Source organism: Leptonychotes weddellii, chromosome 14, assembly GCF_054177405.1.
Source record: "Leptonychotes weddellii isolate Sample4059 chromosome 14, ASM5417740v2, whole genome shotgun sequence".
NCBI classification, from domain to species: Eukaryota; Metazoa; Chordata; class Mammalia; order Carnivora; family Phocidae; genus Leptonychotes; species Leptonychotes weddellii.
The window spans coordinates 43,780,310-43,802,179 of NC_138382.1; the positions used below are offsets into that span (position 1 = coordinate 43,780,310).

Genomic DNA, 21,870 nt, shown 5'->3' on the forward strand with positions numbered 1-21,870 from the left:
TTGAGGCTAAGATACATACCTAAAACACAAGGTTAACTTGCTTGGAAGGAACTAATTTATAAATGTCTGATCTCCACCTCATAAGATAGTTATTTTTTAATTAATTATTCTAAAGGCAAATCTGATCATGTACGTTAAAACTCTTCCTTGTCCTCAAGATAAATCCCAAACTCCTTTGAATGGCTCTTCTGACTTCTCTGCATCAACTTCAAGGTCATCTATCTTTGCTCTGCCCCTCTTTGCTTTGTGCTGCAGGGATGCCCAAGGACTGGCAAGTTGACAAACACAATTTACATTCCCAGTAGCAGAGGCTGGTCTCTGTTTTGAATGTCCTTCACTTACCTCTCATGCACCAGAGCTACTTCCTCCCCTGCCTGCCATCTCTTAACTCTGCCTAACTTGTGCTCAACCATCAGAACCAGACCTCAACTCTCCGGAAATCCTCATTCAAATTCCTAGGAAACTGAATGTGTAGTCCTACTGTGTGCCCCCATTTTACTCAGTGCTTATTTCCAGGATGGTCCCTCAGAACAATACTGGGCACAGAGTAGTACTGAGTAAATACTTATTGAATACATTTATAACTCTTGCCAAGTCAGCTATGTGACCCTGCATTCAAGATTCCTTTTCTGTAAGTAATCAAATAAAAGAATGATACTGACTATGTGATAAGTTTTTGAACAGCGGAAAAATCACAGAAAATCATGGAACAGGAGAACTGCAAAGGACATGAATCCTATGATGTGACCCCCAGCCAATCTTCCCCAACCCTTTTTCAAAGAGAAGAAGTAACTTTTACCTTCATATCCCAGTAGCTAACATGAGGCGGGTACATAGTAGACATGATGGAGGAAGGAAGGAAGAGAAGAAGGACGGTGGTTAATTAGTGGCAGATTTAGGGCCAGGCTTCCCTCCCTCTGACCACTGGCCCCGCTCTCTTCCAGAGTCTTTAGGGATTAGTCGCTCACCTGCGAGAAGAGGTTTCTTGGCAATATTATTCCACTGCTTTTCATTATATGTTGTTTTAGATTCAGAACACTTCTGTCATACGAATGCACGCAATTAAATATTTTCCACATGAGCCACTCCCTCTTCTGGCAGAACTCAAATTGTTTAATAACACTGAGGGAGGAAAAAAAAAAACCTCCTCCTGGAACTTCATTTTTCATGATAAATTAGATATTTGGTGATTTAGATTAAACTTGCAGTGGCAAATAAACTGCCGCCATGTCCCCAGACATACACACTATGGTATGGATATCAGATCCTTTCTAGTAAGTTTTCAAAATGACTCTCAAATACGTAACGACATCATTCCAGATTAAATGACAGTTTTGAGCATGTGAAAACCCTAAGCAGCATTTATAGGAGTTAGAGGCACTAATATAAAACAGCGAATAACCATGCCATGCTTAATTTGCTGTTCTTTTTCATTTCCCTGCAGACAGCTCAGTGTCTCTTTGCTGTTTAGAAGCGTGTTTTACAACACCTCCATGAGCATTTCTGCTTCCATCTGGGCAGGTACAATCCATTTTGCCTGCTATTGCATTACTCCTTGCCATTACACAGACCTGCAACGCAAGGAGAGATGGGCTGGCCTGGCTTCTTTCTAATAAAGGTGTTCTGCTACGATCTGGGGCTGCACTTCAGGTGTCTGCACTTGACCACCTCATGTTCTGTCAGTGGCCACAGAGCTCATACGGGGAAGGGAAGAAAAATGAGAACCTTTGTCAGACACATGGTATAGTGTAAAATTGCTTTTCTAATTGTTTGGCTCCAAAGTGAGGTTCAGGAAAAACATAGGGCTAGAATATAACTGATTAGCAAGTATGGTATTAGTCAATGATTTCAAATGCAAAATGTTTTTATGTTGAGGTAATACTGATAAATGAGGCGAATATAAATCAAATAGGTTCTTTAAAAAATAAAAGGCAGGAGGAGGACCTGGCAATCTAATTTTCATTGAGCAAGAATGACTCATATTCAAGATATATTTATGAACATATACCTCCTTGTTCTATAGTCCAGCAGCCTTTTATTCTTTTAGATTTTTTTTTTTTTTTTTAACAGGAGGAAGAGCAGAGAAAGAGAGAATCTTAAGCAGGCTCCATACATAGAACATAGACCAGTGCAGGGCTAGATCTCACAACCCTGAGATCACGACATGAGCCAAAATCAAGAGTTGGACGCTTAACTTACAGAGCCACCCAGATGCCACATTTTTCCTTTAATTTCTGATGTAGGGTAGTCCCCAGGGCCCATCATTGCAATCATTCTTTCCTATGGCTTCAGTTATTTCTCTCTATAGCTTTTGTCCATCTGACTCAGCTCTAGAGACCAGCTTCCATTCTACAGTAATCCAAATATCCACATTCTCCATTCTGTCTCCAAGAACAGAGCTACCGTTCATTGAACACTTACTGTATTTAAGATACTGTGCCATGCATATTACAGACATTATCTCATTTAATCCTCACAGAAATCCAATGACTTTCAAATCTTTACCTCTATTCAGAACTTCCTGAGTCCTAAAATAGTTCCTCTACTTGTCTAACAAGCCTCTCAAATGTAACCTTTCACCAACTAAGCCTGTGTTTCCTCCTACCACATCCTATTCTTAGTCAAGCACCAGGGACTCGTTCTGGTCTCTTCTCCCTCCTGCCAACAGCTTGTTACAAAACTTTATGAATGTACCACCCAGATATTTCTTAACTCTCTTACTCCCCATGAGAACTCTTTACTAACTCATCCATAGCCATTTCCAAACATATTTCTTAGTGTTAACAAATTTATTCCTTCTGTGTTTACACATTGGCAAGATAGTGGCAGAAGAAGACATGTCCATATATATGCTACAGGGACAGAAATCTGATGGGGCTACAGAGAAGGTCTACAGGTGTAACTCAACTAATGTGAGTTCACTCCTGGGTGAGTTACAGATCAAGACTATACCAGGTGGAGTTGTCACACAAAGGAAACTCTATTTGAAACAAATAAGGCAATCACAGGGAATAACTTCTAAAGCTCTGACTCTCAGAGTAGGAGTGGGTTGGTTTCTTTGATTTAGGGTTAGGATGAATAAATATTCAGAAAAGGGAGCTTTGTCATCACAGGAAAAGGCGGGCATAAGGCTGCTCAGTTCTAGTTAGAAAACAAGCCTATACAGGCATTCTATGTTGTTAATGAAGCTTATACCCCTCCTAAGGCGGAAGCCTTAACATTATAATGAAGAAAGGTAACCACTGGAAAAGAGGAAAGGGCTATGAGCAAGCTCTCCAGAGTCAGTATAAACTGGATGTGGTCTTGAGCTGGTGATGTCAGGTAAGGAATGCAGGGCCTTGCTTACTTTTTTTTTTTTTATTATGTTATGTTAATCACCGTACATTACATCATTAGTTTTTGATGTAATGTTCCATGATTCATTGTTTGCGTATAACACCCAGTGCTCCATTCAATATATGCCCTCTTTAATACCCATCACCAGGCTAACCCATTCCCCCACCCCCTTCCCCTCTAGAACCCTCAGTTTGTTTCTCAGAGTCCATGGTCTCTCATGGTTCGTCTCCCCCTCCAATTCCCCCCCCTTCATTTTTCCCTTCCTACTATCTTCTTCTTTCTTTTTTTTTTTTTTAACATATAATGTATTATTTGTTTCAGAGGTACAGGTCTGTGATTCATCAGTCTTACACAATTCACAGCACTCACCATACTTTTAAGACAGCACTAGGAGACTTACCACTGATTTATTTATTGTCTCTGATACAGTTAGGCTATTTCCTGGCCTGGTTGAAACTGTTAATTTTTGCCTTCCTTTTGTTCTCTTAAAATCCTTAACTACTAAAGTTTTTGGTTTTTGTTCTGTTTTGTTAATTCTGACACCTCCAAGGAAGTTCTACAAGAAGTGTGCTTGGGCAAATAGGGCGCAGATCACAGAAAATAGCTGGGGGGCTAAAATTATTTCTCTTTCTTCTTCTGGAAACCCCTGACTCTTTCTGCTTACATAGGCAGGCACCAAAGATTTTATGAGGATATAGAAATATCTGGGGGGAAGGAAAGAGAAAGACTGACAGGACTGACTAGTTCTTCCTGGTCTCTGTGAAGATTTGGGGAGAAAAATACATTTAGTTATGTGAAAATGCTAACTGTTTAATAAGTAGCTAACCTTGGTTACTGAAACATGTTTTATTTCTCTTTGAATCATTTTTGGTCTGCACATGACTTTCAACTCTTATTACATTAGTTTATGCTGATCAACATGGCTGTCTTTCAAGAGAACATTATCCTTCAGCAAAAAAAAACCCAAAAGGCAGTATGCCCAGATAGTGGCAATCATTTGCAAATAGACAAGCTAATGAGTCTCTTAGAAAGAGCCTCTAAATGACTAATGTGAGCTAGGAAGGTCCATCAGATAAATGCCTATTTTTGTGCATCTTCTTTAATTGACTTTGACTGACAAGTTGACTAATAACTTTGATGTCAAGGGCTTATGTCTTTTCCATTCTGTCACAAGCTGTAAACAATTTCATGTTGAGTATGATAAAAATGAGACTTTCTGTGTTAAAGGAGAAGGAAATAATTTCAATTGCTAAAAAATTCAGATATCTTTTATTCCAGATATTTATATTTGGTATTCCAGCATACATACACTTTCATACGCTTTAAAAACTTCCTGTTAACTTTGCTCTTTGCAACAAGGAAAAGGATAAAAAGGTAAAACAATAAAAGTAAAAAGATAAAGAGTTCAGTTTATTTTGAATTCAGTTTAAAGTTTACAACATGATATTTATATGTCTTAATCTAAAATTGCTTCAATTTCCCCAGTTTGTGCAAGGGGTGATTCAATTTCAGATTAATTCAGATTGCCTCAGTAATAGAGCTATTGTCTGCTAAATAAATCCATCATGATAACAGTGCTGTCCATTTAAAGTAGAATGTTCTCTGTTTTCTGAGATCTGAGGTTTGATACTGGTTTTGATTTTGCTAAAGAATTATAACATCGCTTTATAATTCTTTCTTTAAGAGAAACTGTGTCAAAAATCCAAGAGAATGATACTCATCAATACTGGTCTTTAGTTTTTGTTTTAAAAACACTTTTTTTTTTTTCCAAGGTTAAATATAAAAAATCCAAAAGAGGATATGTATGTGTTTGTGACCTACAAATTCCTAGGAGATATTTTCAGCAATTGACATTAAGGAAGGTATTAACACCTTATTCATGATAAAGGATTTTCATTTTTCAAATTTCCCAATAGCTTTACAGTTATGAAGACATTCAGATGGGATAACGGCATGAATTTTTTTTTTTTTAACTTACTAGTGATTTCAAACAGAACTGTCAAACCATTCTGTGCTAAAAAGAGCTCTTGGTGCAGCTGTTATATGACCTATTTTTTTTTCTTACTCCATTTTGTGGCTCTCTTACAGTTAAGATATAGAAAAAGATTTAGACTGGGACAGTAAGGGAGAAGCAACATAAAAGTTAAATAATGCAATATGATAAGACTTGATGTGTACAAACACTTGAAATCCTTTTTTTTAAAATATTTGCATACAAAGTGGGAATACTTAATATTAATGATGAGGGTCAAAATACACATATTGAGGATTCTGTTCATATTCATTTGGTAAAAAACAATCAGCAGCTATATCTAAACCAACCTGGCCAAGGAATATGTGTTCTGGATGCATAAAGGGGTTAATTATAAGGGATGTGTGTGTGTGTGTGTGTGTGTATGTGTGTGTTTTAATCTTCATTAGTTTTAACATCTTTGAAAGTTGTTTCTTGTTGTTAAGTTTATCTGATTACTTTATAGTTCAGTTGTATGCTAGAAATTGAAATCTTTGACTCTAGTTAGAAAACCTTCTGCTAAAATAAAGTTCAAAAAAAGCTATTGTAATATAAGGAAAAGAGAGAGCTTGACTTTATTAGAAAAACAACAAAGAAAGTACTACGTTCTAGTAGCTAATTAAAATGTACAGAAATAGAATCGTATTAGACAAAATAAGTATTCTATTCTACAAAGACAGATAGCAAAGCAGAAAAAGGCATGGAACTAAACATGAATAAAATTAATATTAAGACTGATAAATTTCTTTCATGGTTCAGTCCCTTTAACTATTCAATACAAATTAGTTTACACAACATTTCTATTAATATCCTTTAGGGGTAAAAATTCAGTGAAATCATTAGGAAACTAATCTTCTTCCACCACCTGAAATGAATGCCATTAAAGCTTTATGTCTAAACCCTTTTTCTAATGACAAGTTAGCAGTCAGAACAAAGGCTACATGTGAGAATTCTGAAGGAAGTTACTTTGACAATGGTGGCTGTGGGGTCTTGAGATAAGTCTTGTGAAAAGTCAGTGATGTGAGTGGACACAGAAGGTCACAAAAATATGATAGTGATGCTGATGAAGATATTCATGACTTGAGTGCATATAATGGATTTACTTGTTATTTTATTTAAACCAGGCAAATAACCCTCTGAAGAGGGCAGAATACATATCATCATCACTTAATGAATGATGAGACTGAAGCTCAGAGAAATTAACTCTTTGCAGATGGTCACATGGAGCTATATTATAGTGGAATAACAATGAGTTCTCCACTGCTTGGGAATACAGTGATTTTCCTATTTGGCCTGAATGTCTTTTTCTATAAAATACTGATAACAGTAACTACCACCAAGGGTTTTTGAGTGTATTAATGAGATAATGTATATATGGGGCTTGATATATTACCTGATATGTGGTTAATAATACTATTAATACTACTAATAATATTTCATTATTATTACATAACTAGTGAGTCACATTTGAACATACTGTATTAGTCAGCTAGGGCTGCTGTAACAAAATACCAGAGTTGGGGTGGCTTAAACAACAGAAATTCATTTCTTTACAGTTCTGGAGGCTAGAAATCCAAGATCAAGGTTCTGGCAGATTTGGTTTCTGATGAAAGCTCTCTTCCTAGCTTGCAGACTGGCACCTCCTCACTGTGACCTCACATAGCCTTTTCTTTGTGGGTTCATACTCCTGGTGTCTCTTCTTTTAAGAACACCATTCTTATTGGATTAGGACCCTATCCCTATGACCTCCATTAATCTTAGTTACTTCTTTAAAGGTCTATCTATAAATACAGTCATACTGAGAATTAGGCTTCAACTTATGGATTTGGAAGGAATGTGTTCAGTCTATAACATTCTGCTCTCTGACTTCCCAAATTCATGTCCTTCTGGAGCACAATATATTCATCCCATCCCAACAGCCCCCAAAGTCTTAACCCATCCCAGCATCAACTCCAAATCCAAAGTCTCATCTACATATCATCAAAATCTGGTATGGGTAAGACTTTATGTATGATTGATCCTGAAGCAAAACTCCTAGCTGTGAATCTATGGGACAAGACAAGTTACGTGCTTCCAAAATACAGTGGTAGAACAGACACAGGATTAGCAATACCATTCCAAAGGAAGATGTCAGAAAGAAGAAAGGGGGAAGAGTCTTAAGCAAGTTCAAAACCTAACAAGGCATATTCCATTAAATAGTAAGACTTGAGAATACTCCTCTTTGGCTTTATGTTCCACCCTCCAGATCCATTTGGGCAGCAGCCCCACCTCCAATCCCACTGGTGCAGAGGTCGTACCCCTTCAGCTCTTGATGGAGAACCTACCCCTTTGGACATGGGTGGCAGCCTTGCCCCTAAGGCTGATCTCTGAATCACCCTCAGAGTCATTTTTCTCTTTTCTTGAAGGACAAGGAGTATTCACAGCTGGGTAGTGGATAGCTCTATTCTCTTGCCCTGTAGAATCCCAGAAACCCAAAAGCCCTCAGTTATTTCATTTAGTCTATGTTCCCTTTTCAAACCAGCAGTCACTGTCTATGCTATTATAATCCTTGCTCTATTCCTGAGGTCTGATGGGATGGCTGATAAAACCCATAGATAATCCCTTCTCAAAGTGATTTTCTAGCCATACCTTGCTGTTGTCTCTAAAATATGTTTTCTCATTTGTCACAATGTGGATAGCTGAGAATTTTCTGAATATTTAAGCTTGGTTCTTTTGTACTTAATTATTCCTTTTTCAATCCATCTCTCTCCTCTCGCATTTTATTACAAGCAGTGCATACTATATACTACATATTGTAACACACATTGTACTATTTCATATCTCCATGACTTTGCTCATCCTGTTTTCCTGCAATACATAATGTTAAGAAACAAGAAACCTCAGGAAGAAACTGAACCACTAAACAGGGACTGTTCAATAGCAGGACCCTGTGATCCGTCATATCCACCAACTTATATTTAAAGCCAACAAACTTTTTTTTATTCCTTTCCTATTCTTATCGAATTTCAACAAATTCTTTTTTTTTTAATGTTTTATTTATTTATTTGACAGAGAGAAAGAGACACCGAGAGCAGGAACACAAGCAGGGGGAGTGGCAGAGGGAGAAGCAGGCTTCCCGCCAAGCAGGGAGCCTGATGCGGGGCTCGATCCCAGGACTCTGGGATCATGACCTGAGCTGAAGGCAGATACCCAACGACTGAGCCACCCAGGTGCCCCTAATTTCAACAAATTCTATCTGTGTAGCTGTATATCCCTTTCACAGTTGCCTGGGAACACATGTGGTGCAGAAAGAGTGACCATGGGGTGAGTGAGGAGGAGTGCTTCATGGTCTGTAGCTAGAATGCTGTAAGACTCTACGATGTTGAGATGAAGTGATCATTCACTCTTCCCTCTGTTGGGACCTCCCTCAAAGACCTACTATTCCAATCACACTGGAGTTGGTGTCATTGTTCACAAACTGGCTTTCTAGGCACTAACATCCTATTACAGAGCCTCTGTTTCCCAGACATGCAAAAGACCTTCCCAAGTACTTCTGCTTATGCAATGTTCTTTCATTCCCCTGGGCTGCCATGCTATTTCATATAATTGACCAGGGGTAAAAAAAAAAAAAAAAAAAATTGACCAGGGGTTTAATGCTCCCTAAAGTCTCTCCTCTGCCTGAAAAGACCCATACTTCCAGCCCCAGATTAAATGGCATCTCCTCTATGTAGTCTTCCCTTATATCTCTAGGCAGAGGTAATTACTCCCCCAACTATGCCTTCATAGAATTATAACTGTGATAATATGTTATTAGTTTACAGGTTTGCTTCTCTCACTCACATGTGAAGTCTTGAGAGCAAAGGTTTTATCTTATTAATTTCTCCATCTTCAAGGCTAAATACAGCATCTGGTATACAGAAGGTACTTAATAAATGTGTGGGCGATAAATGAATGAATGACTGCAGTGCATTTCTTTCCCCACCCTTCTGAATTTTTTCTGAGCCAAAAGCTGGTACTTACCTTTATTAAGACCTGCAGTCCTCTACAACCCATTGTAGATTTAGACATAGAATAAATAGACCAGGGATACCAGGGTGGCTCAGTCCATTAAGCATCTGCTTTCAGCTCAGGTCATGATCCCAGGGTCCTGGGATCGAGCCCCGCATCGGGCTCCCTGCTCAGCGGGGAGCCTGCTTCTCCCTCTGCCTGCCGTTCCCCCTGCTTGTGCACGCACTCTCTCTCTTTGACATATAAATAAGTAAAATCTTTAAAAAATAATAATAAATAGACCAACTTCTCTTTTAGTCTTTGTAAGAATTAAGCTCTATTAATGGGGCCCAGCATTGTTTATGGCTGTGTTTCAATTGTCAATAGCTGCACAACTAATCAGCATTCTTCACTCTGCATGAGTAGATCAACAGAATTATAAAAATCATTAATGAAGTACTGTGTTACATTTTAATTTCTCCATTCCCTCATGTCTGCCTATACTTTTGGTCATCTTCTTCCCCTCTATACAATTACTGACAACTGCAGTTTCAAAATCTCACATGATTCTGGTTAGCTATTTGCCCAAACTATGTTTTGTCCTTCCTGGACACATAAGTAGGCTGTTTTTCCCAGCCTCCATTGTATTGGTGAGTACTGGCCAACGAAACATGAGTCAAAGTGTGGTCCACCACCTCTGAGCCTGGCCCACAAAAACCACTACATGTTTTCCTTATGTCTTTTCCCCTTCTACCAGCTAAATGAAATGAAAACAGGGTGATCTTGAAAGTCACATTTTTAAAACAGCAAGCCACAAGATGGAAGGGCCCCAGATCTTTGAATATCTACTTACATAATAGTTGATCATGTACCAGCCACCTTATTTTTGACTTTAAATGACTAAGAAATAAATTTCTATTGTGCTTAAACTATTATATATATCTTGGGGTTTGTTTGTCATTGAACTTAGTATTATCTTATCTAACAGTTGTTTTATTTTGATTATATGCCATGACATTTAACAAGATTGCAGTGACTAATGAAATCATAAAACAGGTCCTAAGACTTTGTATGTGTACATGTGCAAGAAATAGGAATGAGGAAGGCGGGTTTGTAAGACTCTGGCTAGTGGCTATCCTTCATAGGATTGCTGACAGACCCCCCATTACTGCAGATTGTCCCTATTTAACAGGCAGCTCTCATGCAGCCTGTTTGCAAAAATTACTTTGAATATACAATGCCAATTATAGGGGACTGCACATGTCAAGATTTTGACAGGTGTCTAGAGAGTTATGCAATTAATTTTATTTATGCACTTCCTGCTTTAAATGCCCCTGAAAAGAAAATTGACTAATGCATCCTAAAAGGAACACTCATTTTACCTCTTCACCCCAAATTACTGCCACTCTTCCTCCCCACAAAAAAGCTAGAGAAGGGGAGGGTGGGAGGAGAAAAGAAAGTGAAAGAAAAAAATACAGCTGAAAGGAAATAAGCTGATTCAGTAATGGAGTATAATACGGGATATAAAGTGACAAAATCCTCTTGAAAGTTTTCAAGCTAGTCATTAGCTGTAAAAGTTAAAAAAAAAAGCTTAGAGACTTTGACCAGTGCCAGAGAGGGCTGAGACGCCTGACACTTCCTTTGAATTCTCAGACAGCAGGGCATTTATTAGCATCTAATATACAGATTTAATTATGCTGCAATCACAATTTTACTGTCATTCTTCAAAACTGAGAAGAACCAGGCTTTCCTCTTATTCCTTTCTAAATGATTGTGTGATATAGCTTGGAGCGATATATAATGACCACACCACAAGTGCCTTCTTGGCATTTACACGATAATGATACTATGCAATTAAATCATCCAATACTGTTTGATAAGCCCAGCCAAGATAAAGTTAGCTCACTAAATCAGAAAATAAATCTTCAAAATTAGACAAATACTTATACATATAATAGTATAATTGCTCTCATGTTCTCAAGAAAGATCTAAACCTCTTATCATATAGCTTTTTACAGCAGGATAAAACTTCCACTCATTTATTCACTCATTTGATACATACGTCTTGAAACCTCTTATATGCATCACATTTTTTAAACTCAGATGAAATTAGTGGCCTATGTATTACCTATTAATTTCTTCAATGAAAAAAATGGTGGTAAAATCAACAACAGAATAATAGTATTATAAAATACTTGGGTGATATTTATCTTCTAAGTGTCGATATTCACGTTTGAATTATCCAAAAGGCAAATATCCAATAACATCAAGAATAAGCCTGAAAATGCTTGGAGGTAGGGAGTGATGGAGACCTGGGGATATGTCTCCTCCTACCCTCCCTCAGCAGCTCCCCAGAAAAGCAACTATACTTGGGAGGAGGTCTTCAAATATATTTCTCTTTGAAATAACTTTGAAAACACACACACACACACACTCACTCTCTCTCTCTCTCACACACACACACAAACATTTGTAAAGTTGACATCAAACACAAATTTAGCTATGTTTGTATACTTCCAGAGCATGTAATTTCTGGGTTATTACATACTTGATATATGCTATAAATATATATTCCTTAAATCCTTAAAACCTTGGGTATATAATTATTTGAAGCTTCCATCTTCAAGAGGGAGTCTGAAAGAAGGTAAAGTGGGTGAATAGAAGGCTGATCAAGTGGTAGACAACAGGTAGGTTAAGACAAGAGCATTGCCACAAATTTGCCACCTGAATGAAATCAGATGTTCCTCTTTTATTTGTTCCCTGAACTACTTACTTTTGCTTTCCTGGAACTGTCCCTCTGGGGGCTACACTTTATTCTTGGATCTTCCCTTGGTTGATTATCATTCCCTACCCTGGGAAGTCATGCCAAGAGTGAGAAGCTTGCCTTTGTTTTGCAAAGTGAAAGAGAAGCATTTGTGAAGGGGAAGTGGAAAGCAGAACTGGCAGACCATAAGTGGAATCTCATTTGGACCACTTTTAGGAAAGAGTCCATATGGAAGCTCAAGATTTGGAAGTTGTTTCCTTGCAAAACATCTGAATTTGTATATCATCTCTGCCACATAAGTTGTAGTATAACTATAACTGAGAAGCAAGTGCTGAGAAGCAAGGGGAATAGTGATGAGGGGTGGGGGTGGGGTACCAACTTGGGGATAGCATTCAATTACAAAAATAGCCAAAACCCAAAGAACTCTGCAGCAAGAATGCTGATTACATGGGAAAGGACTTCAGAAGTACCTGAGGATGGATCCTTGCCCCTCTTCTACCATTAACTAACTGTGCCATTATGGAAAACATCATTTAATCTGTCTGAGACTGTCTCCTCATATTTACACATTCAAATGAAGTAGACTCTCCATGAAACATTTTTTGATCTTAGCCCCTTCTTCCTCCTCCAGTAAAACTGAGTGATTTTCTCCCCTGCTCTCTAGCCCTAAAACTTAAGTTTTATACTATTACACTTAAAAGGTATTTTTGCCTAAGACTTGAGTTTTATAATGTTACACTTAAAAGCTATTTTTTGTGTGTGTTTTCGTGTGGGGTTGTTTTTGTTTTTGTTTTTTACTTATTTTATTGATCTTCCCCCTTAGAGAGTGAGCAACTGACTTTTCCTTCCCTTCACCTGAAACACAATGCATGAAAGAAGAGCTAAATAAATGTTTGCCGAGTGAGTAACTAGAATACAGTTCTTATACCTATATCTCAGTAGTTTAGGGGAATTAAATGAGATATTGTATGTAGACCATGGAGTTGAAAGTACAAGCAAGTATGTTCAAAAAAAGAAGCATCAAGGGAGTGATAAAGAGAGTAATACTGCCATTGTAGTAGACAACCCAACCATGAGATATTTTAAGTATGAGGCACATACTAAGCATGCACTCTGCTAGTCAGAAGGTACACAAACTGTAGTATTAAGGGGCAAGATAGGGGCGCCTGGGTGGCTCAGTCAGTTAAACGTTTGCCTTCAGCTCAGATCATGATCCTGGGGTCCTGGGATTGAGCCCCGCATCGGGCTCCTTGCTCAGTGGGGAGCCTGCTTCTCCCTCTGCCTGCTGCTCCCCACTCCTTGTACTCTCTCTCACACACACACACACTCTCTCTCTCTCTCTCTGGAAATAAATAAAACCTTTATAAAGGTGGGAGGGTGGGCAAAATAAAGAGCCAAGGGATCTCAGGCAGGGTCCTTGAGTGTCAATACAACCAGTCGTTGTAGGGGGCATGTAGGGAGCATTCTCTGTAGCAGAACTGTAACTGAATAATAACTCAAGACTAGATTATGGAGCTAGAAGAACACTGCATCCATAAGACATTAAGGCATTCTTTGGCTACTAGGGAAATAACCACAGATTTAAAATGTTCTCTAAAATAAAGATCCAAGGAGACATATTAAATATGAAAAAATAAAATTTAGTTTTGTCCTGTATGTAAATGAGGATAGACCGGATGAGGGGTTGGGTGAAAGGCAAGGGACAATAAGGAAAATCTTACAGGTAGTGTAGATTTGGATGCTGTTACCTAGGTATCAGAAATCTAAGAAGTCCACTTCATGTAGTCTGTAGGTAAGTTTTATTTGGGTAGCCTGATGTGTGTTTTTTTTTTTTAAAGATTTTATTTATTTATTTGAGAGAGAGAGAATGAGAGAGAGAGAACACATGAGAGGGGATAGGGTCAGAGGACGAAGCAGACCCCCCGCCGAGCAGGGAGCCCGATGCGGGACTCGATCCCGGGACTCCAGGATCATGACCTGAGCCGAAGGCAGTCGCTTAACCAACTGAGCCACCCAGGCGCCCACCTGATGTGTTTTTTAAAAAGTTTACTCTGAATGTTTCCAAGCAGGGCCAGGACCTGAAGTCAGGATTCATTATTCCTATGGTCTCATACTTGCCTTCTTCACACTATGAATGCATGAAAGATAGATGCCATAGCAAGGAGAGTTAAAAAAGTAACACATTTATGTATTGGCCTAGAAGAGGATCAACTTAAAGAAAAACGGGGCTGGAGGAAGGTGGTCAGGAGAACAGAATAAAAGGGGCAAGGTGAGATGGTTCAAAGTCTAGATACATAATATGTGGGTAACTACTACAGTGTTCTTTATTTAGGGCCCTGTGCTTCTTTTCGGGCTATGACTAACGTCCCAAAGGAGTCACAGTATGCCAAGCATTCAATGGGTCGCACAGTTACATAATGCATCCTTAGGATGTATATCCCACCATGTATAATGGCTCAATGGCAATGCCTAAACAAGTGAAGCCTATTTATCTTTCACACAACATTCAGCAGAGAAACAATCCTGGACTGTTCTGCTCTATAAATTAAGCCAGGAAGCCAGACTCCTTTTTTGTTGTTCTACCACCTTCAGATAGTTGCCCTGGTCTGCATGGTATAAGATGTTCAGCAGAACATCCCATTCCACGTTCATTTTCCAAGTTACTAGAGGAGAAGATGCATATCCACCCCATAAGGACATGACCAAGAAGTGGCACACATTATTGTACTTCATATTACATTGGCTACAATTTAGACACACAGCCAAACCTAGACACAAAGGAGACCAGAAACTTCATTCATAGTATCATTATATGCCCAGCTATTGAACTGGGGAAAAAAATCTCTCATAGTCATTTTAACTGAGAAGGATAGTCAAACACTCAGCAGAATTGATGAAAATCAACAAACACATTGGTGAAAAACAACAAGAATTTGCAGAAGATATGTGAGACTTTTTTTTTTCCCCATAAAATTTCTGAGTAGTTTACAGAGCGGATGAAATAAGCCTACTCTACTGATGCCTTTTATTTTATTTATTTTTTTTTTAAAGATTTTTATTTATTTGAAGAGAGGGACACAGCGAGAGAGGGAACACAAGCAGGGGGAGTGGCAGAGGGAGAAGCAGGCTCCCCGCCAAGCAGGGAGCCCGACGCGGGGCTCGATCCCAGGACCCTGGGATCATGACCTGAGCCGAAGGCAGACGCTTAACAACTGAGCCACCCAGGCGCCCCTCTACTGATGCCTTTTAAAGTCTAACTCAGCAGGTGAGGGTGAATTAAGTGTTAGGAAGCTTAAACAAAACAAATAGAAGCTGATTGTTCCCATATGTGCTTATGCTGCTGGCTGCCATAACACAAAACCTCTCATGAGTGAAAAACTGAATTACTCTAGGATTACGAAGTAGCTGGAGTGGTTGCACACCGACATGGTGCCAAGATTGTGTCCTGGCCCTATCATTGCCTAACTTCAGAACTTGATGAGACAGTAACTTCTATAAATCTCTTTTTATCAATCTGTAGAATGGGGATATTAACTACTGAGAAGGACTAGAATTAAGATTTGATAAACTAATGCATATGAAAGCTACTGGTTATTAGAAGGTTTTCAATAAGCATCAGCCAAATCAGAACCCCAACTGTTATGAACTAAGACAGTATTTATTTACTTAACCCTTATTTGTTCTATCAACTTCTTATATGTTAATGGAATCCAAATCTTTGCAAAGTCACTCTATTGGCAAATAAGTGCAGAGAATGATTATTGAAGCTCAACTGTTTCTTACTGTCTTAACTGTTAGTGAAGTTGTTCAATTTGACCTACAACAATAATACTTCAGAATGAGATTGTGTAAAACTTAAAGCTTCAAGAAAGAAAAATAATAAGCCTCAGTTAATGGCATATACCAGGATTGTATAAATTGTGGGTTTTAGAACCCACCCCCACCTTGTTCTATGGAAGTAAGATCCTGACAACAACATCCTGTACCTTATATATTTAATAAGCTCTCCAGGTTATTGTGAACACTTCAAAGCTTGAGAACGAATGGCCCAGAAATTCAAATACGATAAAGGCACACAACCAAACGGGTAATACGAACAAACCTAAGGTAAAAGTCTGTTTTCCGGAGCGCCTGGGTGGCTCAGTTGGTTAAGCGACTGCCTTCGGCTCAGGTCATGATCCTGGAGTCCCGGGATCGAGTCCCGCATCAGGCTCCCTGCTCGGCAGGGAGTCTGCTTCTCCCTCTGACCCTCCCCCGTCTCATGCTCTCTCTCTCTATCTCATTCTCTCTCTCAAATAAATAAATAAATAAAATCTAAAAAAAAAAAAAAAAGTCTGTTTTCCTTGGCCTGATAATTAGTGAATAGAATGCTTATTTTTCTGGCGAGGCATTAAGTTCAGGCTGAGGCTTCCTTTTGAGTCACCCCAATCCTTTGAATCAATTCCATCCTTAATCTGGAAGATCCCAAAAAGTTGTTGATGAATATCTGGGGCATTCACATGTTAATCAAACCTCCTAGCAGATCTACATATATAGCTAATGGAATGTCATTAGTGATGTTCTAAGTAGTAGGGGATGTACACATACTTTTGTAATCCTCAAATGTCTGCAATGTAACTGTTATGATCCTCACATTACAAGGAGAATACTGGGATTAAAAGAGGATAGTAACTCACTATCTTAGAGTTAGTAAGATATGAAGCAAATATAGGGTTATTTCAGAGAAAAAGCAAAGAGAAAGGAGGCCCTACGTGACAAAAATACTATCCCTAAGAAACAACAAAACCTTTTTAAACCAGGTCAAAGCTGGATGTAAAGCGGAAACTTGGAATTGTTTGTTTAGGAGCTTCTGTCCAAATGCAAAACTCCTGAATGGAAAAGTAATGCAGCATAGGAGAGACATGGACAATTTTGCAGGTGTTTTCAAAATGCAAACTAATCGAAAATAGTTGAAGACTGGCCTAGATTCCCTTCCCATGGTGCTGTGGGGGGAGCCTTTGTCTATTTATGCTGGAGATTCTAGCCTCATATCTTCATTGCATTCTTTAATTTTATAGGCTTTTACTGCACCATCAAAAAGTGAAAACACATTGGGATTTGAGGATGGTTGAAGGCTTCTTCTCAGAATCTCACATTGAAAATTGGCTTTTTTTTTTTTTTCCATTTCACAACACAGAGTTAAAGTGTAATCTTCAACTGCAGGCATGGTATCTGCTCCCACCGAAATGCTGCTGATTGTTAGCCAATAGAGAAGCAAGACTCAGTAAGCACGAAGGCCGTCCAGAGAATGCTTTACAGCCTCCCAAGGTGTCAGTCACTGTTGAATAACCCAAGCAAATCTGACTCACAGGGACACAGTGGTTATCTGGTTTGCAATCACTAGAGGAAATTTGTTTGAAAACGTTCAGGTAGGATAGTTAGATCAACTAAATCTAATGGTTCTTTTGAGTGTCTAGAACAAAACAGCCTGCATTCTGCCATTTATAAATGAATGCACTTAATTGCACTGGAATTCTGAAGTTTTCAATCCGCAATCTACAACTGCCCCAAATAAATGTCTTCTACACAAATAAAATACACTTGAGCCTAAATTTATGTAATGTTGAACGGAGAGAATCTTTCATATAAACATTTATTTAAATACAAATCTTCATGTATAGACTTAAAACAAAATAATGACTTATGTTTTAATAGTTGTTACATCATTAGGTCTTTGATAAGGCTTCTATTTAATGAATACATATTCTGTGCCAGGCAGAATTGTAGGTGCTTTCCATTTATTATGTCTTATTTACAACCTCATGATATAAGTAAAAAAAGGGAAATGAGACTCAAGTTATTCGAGTTGTATGCCCGTTAGCAATAAAGAAAGAATTAGTACTAGTTCCATTAAACTATGTCATCAGCCACGACAAGGTTTTTGTATAGGGGAAGCCTGCCACAGATTTTCATTTTACAGCAAAGGTGAATGGGAAAATTATAACACACATTTTCCTGTGTCAGCTTTTTCTGTAACTTTCAATTTCTTCGTAATACCATCATCGAAGTAACTACTCAAATGATTTACAGAAATCTTTCTCTTTTCAAGAGTAGTAATAATAGAAAGGAAATTCCTTCACATCGGTTTTCTATCTGAGGGAAGGCAATTACAACTCTTTTTTAAATTACATTTTAAAACTTGAGGGTCTTTCCCTCAACCTATATTACTTCTTTGGCTCCTCACCTAACACAAAAGCTAGGGGCAGCATGGAAGGAGAAAGTGGAGCTCTTGTGCCATTTACTAGCGACATGATCTTGGATAAGGTTTTACTTTTTCTGTACTTCCATCTTCCACATCTGTACTGTGAGGGCAATAATATCTATTTCTGGGGCCGTTGCGTTGACATACTGACTAATGTAAATATTGTATGTATACACAGTGAGAAATTAATAATAACAAATTTGAGTTCCTTATTGTATCCTACTCCTCCAAGGAGCCAGAGAATGATTATTACATGCAAAATAACCAAAAAAAAGTTGTTTTTGAATCTCAAACTTGTGCATTGGGTTTTTGTAAACGTTTGTCATTTTTTTCATAATTTTTTATTTACACATCATACATACACACACACACACACACACACACAAGCACATTCCTCATCACATTCTCCAAAGGCCAACATATTAAGAATCATTGCATCTTACCAGAACATGAAGCAATTTCAACATCGACGTTCCAACTTCATTTGGGATACTTCACATATAAGACTTCTACATCTTGAAACCATCTCCGAACAGATTCCCTAAATGAAATGAAACAAAAACTCTTAGGAACATAGAAGAAAATTTAACTCCTTCCAATAGTACTCATTTCAAATTCCTCATGTTATTTTCCATCTGACTGCTTTTGCTCTAATTCTCAAAAAAAAAAAAAAAAAATCACATATGTATTTCCAGGCTACAGATCCACAATCCCATCTGATGTATCCATCCCTGATGACACTATTGCTTGTATTTTCAGAAAATGAATTTCATTATATTTGTTTTTGTAAGTCAATGGGCATTTTTAAATAGATATTAGAAAATAACAATTAGGGTATAAGACAATTTCTACATCAAAATGAGTATTTTCAGTCATCTGTTTCAAAACCAATGATCTAACTATCAATATATAGCATGTAGAAGAAAGAAAGTCTGAGAGCCAACAAGTTGTAGCAAGTATGTCAGAGAAAGAAAAAAAATTGAATATTAGGACTTTTTTCTTCTTAGGATGCTTATAGATGTCCTTCTAAAAGATGAATACATAAAATAAAACCATCATATGATTTTGAAACATATTTACTCATTGCCTTTAATCACTTTAATTATTATGAAAAACATAATTTCATATATAATGATTATATATATATATTCATATTCTAGCCTTGACAATTTTGCAAACTGAAACTCATTCATAAATTTCCCAGGTATGCCCTCTTGCAAAAATTTAGCAATTTTAATGGTTGTTATTTTTAGCTTTCTCTCTCACTCTCTCTGTCTCTCTCTCACACACACATACCTTAGAAGTCAAATTTATTGCAAAAAATTACACTGCAATCACACAGAATACAATGAAATCACATTTATTCATCAGCCCAAGTCTATCCCTTTAATAGCTATGTTGGTTTCATTACAATAGAATCCTCCACAAAAAAAGTTAAATAAAATCTTGGTTATGCAAATCACACTAATGAAAACACTGAAAACCTGATTGTGTGAAACATCTCAAGCTTAAGGAGGCATGTCAGAGTGATCAATTTTAAATTAGTCACTTTAGAACACATTCTGTTGCTTCACTCTCCTGGCGGCTTCCGGATTTCAAGTTCTGCAAAAACAGTAATTACAGTTGTACTGGATGGTACAAGTGAGTCTCTCTTCCTGAAAACTAGATATGAAAATGAGTCCGCTGGGTTTACCAAATAATATCGACATCTCAAGTCCTCTTAATAGGTTCACTTCAGGTACAGACTTTAAACAAAGAGGGCCGCTCTAATTTCCCTCTCAATAGAGTCCAGGTAAAAATTCTGTCTGTTTTGGGGGCACCTGGGTGGCTCAGTCAGTGTAGTGTCTGCCTTTGGCTCAGGTCATGATCCCAGGGTCCTGGGATCTCCCTCTGCCTGCCACTCTGCCTACTTGTGATTCCTCTCTCTCTGTGTCAAACAAATAAATAAAATCTTTAAAAAAAAAAAAAAAAGAATTCTGTTTTTAAGCTACTATCTTCTAGCCCTCAAACCAGCTTCTGTATTCTGCATTGAGATTTTGGGGCTCGGTCTCTGCACACCCCGTTTCTTTTTTGCCAGCTGACTTCTTGTTAGGTTCTGTAATAGGGGCCACTGGAGAGACATTGAGGGGCAGGAGAAAGGGGAAAAAGGACTTACTCCTTCATGTTCATTGGCTGTCAGTATTGTCTTAGGAATCATCCTTTTACTGTGTTAGCAGAAATCAGTTTCTCTCTATAGATTTTTGGGCCCTTCCGGAACCAGTTCATTCTGTCATCTGAGAGATGTCAGCCTTGGGCTGCTGGCTTGTCCTCCTGAGAGTTCCTGAGTTTGAGCTGCCTACAGCTCTCCACTGGAGCTCCTCAGATCCCAACACTGGCTGCTAAGCACCACCTCCAAGGGTGGCTCTTAGAATTGCAGGGTCCCTCTCCCAGGCTCCTCATAGCCAGATTCTTTCTTTGATTTCCCAAGCCCTAAGGGTGGAGCTGCTTCCTGTGGCCACATCTCTGTATAACCTCAGGGCCTCCCTTTGCCTGTTCCTGTTCTCCAGCAGCTACCCAAACTATTCTTTATATTACTTTTTTCTTTGCTAAAAAACAACAGGTGTTGGGTGCCTTAGTGGCTCAGTCAGTTAAGTGTCTGTCTGGCTCAGGTCATGATCCCAGAGTCCTGGGATTGAGCCCCTTGTCTGGCTCCCTGCTCCGCTGGGAGTCTGCTTCTCCCTCTCTTTCTGCCCCTCCCCCCGGCTCATGCTCTTTCTCTCAAATAAATAAATAAAACCTTAAAAAAAAAAAACAAAAAACAGGTGTTGGGGCGCCTGGGTGGCTCAGTCCATTAAGCTTCCGACTCCTGGTTTCGGCTCAGGTCATGATCTTATGGGTTTTGGAATCAAGAACCACTTTGGGGCTCTGTGCTCAGTGAGGAGTCTACTTAAAGACTGTCTCCCTCTGCCCCGGCCCCTGCCTCTACTTGCGTGTGCATAAGCGCTCTCTTTCTCACTCTCTAACAAATACATAAATCTTAAAAAATAAATAAATAAATAAATAAATCTTAAAAAAAAACCAAAAACAAAAGAGGTGTAGTTTCTGTTTTCCTGACTGTCTGTGTTACAGAATGTATGTTTTATTTTTAAGTTGGAAGTGAGGAGGGTAGAGAAAGGGGAAAAGAGAAAGAATGAAGAACCTAACATTCTTTGAGATACTTTCCATTTATTGTATTATTTAATATCCAAAAAGGCCTATGAAACAGGTGTGGTTACCACAATTTACATTAATAAAAAGAGTGATAATATTTACTGAGTTCTTACATTGTGCCATCATCTTAACATATATTCATCTATTTAATAATCATAAACTTTCTTTTTTTTTTTTTAAAGATTTTATTTATTTATTTGACAGAGAGAGACACAGCGAGAGAGGGAACACAAGTAGGGGGAGTGGGAGAGGGAGAAGCAGGCTTCCCGCGGAGCAGGGAGCCCGATGTGGGGCTCGATCCCAGGACCCTGGGATCATGACCTGAGCCGAAGGCAGACGCTTAACCGACTGAGCCACCCAGGC

The 21,870-nt window shown here is 38.4% G+C and overlaps 1 long non-coding RNA gene across 1 annotated transcript in view; it reads right to left on the bottom strand.

Moving 5' to 3' along the window:
* Positions 1-21,870, bottom strand: part of LOC145717038 (uncharacterized) — a 453,314-nt gene that overhangs the window by 235,720 nt on the left and 195,724 nt on the right. The window contains exon 2 of the long non-coding RNA XR_014140018.1: positions 18,762-18,859. This is a non-coding gene — a long non-coding RNA (uncharacterized LOC145717038). The remainder of the gene's footprint in view (positions 1-18,761; positions 18,860-21,870) is intronic.